Raw genomic sequence first — 4,671 nt, forward strand, 5'->3', positions numbered from 1 at the left:
CCCAACTTTTACATCAACATGGTTGGGACTGGAGGAGATTATGCTAAGTGAAATAAGTCAAGGAGAGAAAGTCAATTATCATATGGTTTCACTTATTTGTGGAACATAAGGAATAGCATGGAGGACATTAGGAGAAGGAAGGGAAAAATGGGGGGGGGAATTGGAGGGAGAGATGAACCATGAGAGACTATGGACTCTGAGAAACAGTGTTTTAGAGGGGAGGGGGGAGGGGGGATTGGTTAGCCTCGTGATGGGTATTAAGGAGGGCACGTATTGCATGGAGCACTGGGTGTTATACGAAAACAATGGATCGTGGATCGCCACATCAAAAACCAATGATGTATTGTATGGTGACATACAGTAATAAACATAATAAAATTTAAAAAATAAAGAAAATGAAGGATGAAATCTACGCACATCCAAATCTAAAAAAAAAAAAAAAAACAAATGAGTGAAGGGGAAAAAAAGAGGCAAACCAAGAAACAGATTCTTAACTATAGAGAACAAACTGATGGTTACCAGAGGGGAGGGTTAAACAGGTGATGGAGATTAAGGAGTGTGCTTGTTGTGTTGAGCACTGGGTGATGTATGGAAGTGTTGAATCACTAGATTGTACACCTGAAACTAATAAAACACAGTGTGTTAACTGGAATTAAAAACTTTTAAAAAAGAAAATATGGTATCTACATGTTTGTGTGTGTATGTGTGTGTGGGTATATATATAATATGTATTATATATTATGTGTCTTGTATATATATATTATATATAATATAGATATATATGTATTTCCATATAATACATATAATATGCATCATATATATAATCTTTGCATATAGTATATATATAATATATTGTGAATACAATGTATATATGGCCCAATATTATTCAACCATAAAAAAGAATGAAATCTTGCCATTTATGACAGTGTGGCTGGACCCTGAGGACATTTTGCTAAGTGGAATAAGTCAGGCCAAAGAGGTTAAATACCATATGATCTCATTTATATGTTGAATCTTTAAAAAAAAATGAGCTCATGGGCGCCTGGGTGGCTCAGTTGGTTAAGCCACTGCCTTCGGCTCAGGTCATGATCCTGGAGTCCCGGGATCGAGTCCCGCATCGGGCTCCCTGTTCAGCAGGGAGTCTGCTTCTCCCTCTGACCCTACCCCCTCTCATGCTCTCTCTATCCATTCTCTCTCTCAAATAAATAAATAAAATCTTTAAAAAAAAAAAATGAGCTCATGGGTATAGAAAACAGACTGGTAGTTGCCTGAGGTGGAGAGTAGTGGTGTGTGAAGTGGGTAAAGGATGTCAAAAGGTACAAATTTCCAGTTATAAAATATGTCATGAGGATATTGTGTACAGTGTGGTGACTATAATTAATAATACTATATTGCATGTTTGAAAGCAGTTAGGAGAGGGACGCCTGGGTAGCTCAGTCCGTTAAGCCTCTGCCTTCAGCTCAGGTCATGATCTCAGGGTCCTGTCTGGCTCCCTGCTCAGTGGGGAGTCTGCCTCTCCCTCTCTCTCTGCCTCCCCCCACACACGCTCGTGCTCGCTCTCTCTCAAATAAATAAATAATCTTTAAAAAATAAAAAAGAAAGTAGCTAGGAGAGTAAATCTTGAAAGTTCTCATCATGAGGAAAAAAAAAACCTTACATGAAATCGATCAAAGGTGCCCGGGTGGCTCAGTCGTTAAGCGTCTGCCTTCGGCTCAGGTCATGATCCCAGGGTCCTGGGATCGAGCCCCACATTGGGCTCCCTGCTCAGCAGGAAGCCTACTTCTCCCTCTCCCTCTCCCTGCTGCTCTCCCTGCTTGTGCTCTCTCTCTCTGTGTCAAATAAATAAATAAAATCTTAAAAAAAAAAAAAACAAAACCCTTGCACCTATGTATGGTGATGGATAGTAACTGGATTTATTGTGAACATTTTGCATTATATACAAATATCAAATTGTTACATTCTACACTGGAAACTAATGTTATATCAATTTTTTTAAAAAGGACTGTTCCATGAAAAATTGTGTGCACTATACACTCCAAGGCTGCCATCCCTATCAGTCTATATCATGGATCTTTCCTGTTTATATTCCCAATGTAGGGAAAGTGATAGTCTCATTAAACTAGATTTATCCCATGAGTGGTTCTTTGTCCAGCATGTTCAAGCATTGCCACTCATACAACAGTCTGGTGCCATGGATATTTCTGGACTTCTGATATGATCAATGTGGAGATAACCAAGGGCATCATAAAAATGAAATATTCCTTGAACTTTGGGTACACTGCACAACTCACAGGGTGCCATTCATATACTATTATTTTATATATATTATATACAATGTGTATTTCTGAGGTTCATATAGGGGAATGAAAGTAGATATATTCAATACACAAACGCATGCAGTGCACAAATGAATGGATTTCATTGACTCTGTGGTCTAGTCCATGGTGTTTTCTAGACTCCTCTATTCTTAAAGTTGTAATAAGTAATGCCCACACGAAAGTAGACTTATTCCACACGCAGTTCAGTGCAATGCACAACTGAAGGAGTGCAATTCACTGTCTTACCTATTCCATGCATATTCGTGGACTCCTTGCTTCTTACCATGGAGGTATGTAATGGCCACAATAAATTAAACCTATTCCATTTGCTGTTAATTGCACTCCAAACTCATTTAGTGCCATTCACATCACAGTCTGCACCAGGGACCTTTCTATCCATGCTCATGTACAGGGAAATTTTGGGCACATACAAGTAGACTGAGTATGGTTGTAGGCACTGTGTACTTAAGATAAGTCATTCACATCCTAGTCTTCACCATGGAGTTTTTGGATCCTTGATGTGGTCAGTGTGGAAGGAGTGATGGTTACATGAATGTCAACTGGTTCCATGTGCAGCTGTGTGCTCTGCACACTCAAGCGTGCCGTTTACATCTTACTTTGTGACATGGATTTTTCTGGATTCTCCCAGGGAAGCAAGTGATGGCACATGAAAGTCAGTTTATTCCATTTATGATTGTGTATGCAGGAGAAGCAGGTGGCCAGGCAAAGACTTAGAAGCAAAGAAACTGAGCAGGATCATCCTCAGAGGGTCAAGGTCACCAAACTCCAATAGCCTACTTCCATTTGTTATTTTCCCAGGAAAACCAGAATTTTTTTGTCTTTTTAAAAGATCTACATTCCCTTGAAAACATTCTCACTATTTTGCTCTTAATCTGACACAAAAATATAACTCCTTAAGCATTTGCCATGTTTTGGACACACTACGAAGCCCTTTACATATTTTATTTCATTTATTCATTTCCATGTCCTCATGAATTAGATACTAGTCATATCCCTTTTTTTTTTTTAAGATTTTATTTATTTATTTGACAGAGAGAGAGAGAGTCAGCTAGAGAGGGAACACAAGCAGGGGGAGTGGGAGAGGGAGAAGCAGGCTTTCCGCCGGGCAGGGAGCCCGATGCGGGGCTCGATCCCAGGACCCTGGGATCATGACCTGAGCCGAAGGCAGACGCTGAACGACTGAGCCACCCAGGCGCCCCCATATCCCATTTTTAAAAATGAGGAAACTGAGCTTTCTTCTCACCCTCTCCACCCTCTTCCCAGCACTGCTCTGGCTGCACCACGTTTGCTCAGAGCTCCCGGTTCCTGCTAAGCTAGCACCACCATCCTTTTTCACCAGCCACCATCATGATCAACTCCCAGGACCTCATCCGCTAGGATGAGATGTTGTCCACCATCTACAAGATCTGGGAGATGGTACAGAGGCTGTGCCTGGAGGTGGAGGAGAGGACGGTCAGGGGGACGGAGGGTAACACTGATGACCCGCTCACTGTGGGAAATGCCTCCACCTCCGAGGGTGAAGGTACAGAAAGCACAGTCATGCCTGCTGTTGCTACTGTCCTGAAACATCACTGGCAGAAACCAGCTGCACCGAAGAAGCCTATGAGAAGTACGTCAGAGATTACATGAAATCGATCAAAGCAAACTTGAAGAACAGAGGCCAGAAAGAGGAAAGCCTTGTATGACAGGGGCTGCAGAACAAATCAAGCACATCCTCGCTAACTGCAAAAACTACCCGTTCTCCGTTGATGAAAACATGAACCGACGTGGCATGGTTGCTCTGCTGGACTATTCTGGGGATGGTGTGACCCCATATAGGATTTCCTTTAAGGATGGTGTAGAAATGGAAACATGTTAATGAACTTGGCTATGACTTTGGATGTATCACCTGTTGCCATAAGAAGCTGCAGCTCTTCAGCCACACGACATCAGGACTTAGATGAATGGGACTGATACCACCTTCTGCAAACTCTTCATTTATTTCGACCTTGGCTTATTTGGAGTGAAGCCATTTATTAAAAAAAAAAAAAAAAGTAAAAAATAAACATGTCAGGTAGGTTGTCTACAAATAAAATTCATATAAGCTAGAAGAATGAGATGGTGCCTGGGTGGTTCAGTCAGTTGAGTGGCTAACTCTTGATTTCGGCTCAGGTCATGATCTTGGGGTCGTGGGGTCGAGCCCCACGTCAGGCTCTGCGCTTAGTGGGGAGTCTGCCGGAGATTCTCTGTCTCCCTCTGCACCTCCCCCCGCTCTCTCTCTCAAATGGGTAAATAAATCTTCAGGGAAAAAAAATAAACAAATGAGGAAACTGAAGCACTTAATACAGCTGTT

The 4,671-nt window shown here is 41.7% G+C and overlaps 1 pseudogene; it reads left to right on the top strand.

The window, feature by feature from the left end:
* Positions 1-3,409: 3,409 nt before the first annotated feature.
* LOC145718039 (translationally-controlled tumor protein-like) lies at positions 3,410-4,266 on the top strand (annotated as a pseudogene).
* The last annotated feature ends 405 nt before the right edge of the window (positions 4,267-4,671 follow it).

Source organism: Leptonychotes weddellii, unplaced genomic scaffold, assembly GCF_054177405.1.
Source record: "Leptonychotes weddellii isolate Sample4059 unplaced genomic scaffold, ASM5417740v2 HiC_scaffold_10286, whole genome shotgun sequence".
Lineage (NCBI taxonomy): Eukaryota > Metazoa > Chordata > Mammalia > Carnivora > Phocidae > Leptonychotes > Leptonychotes weddellii.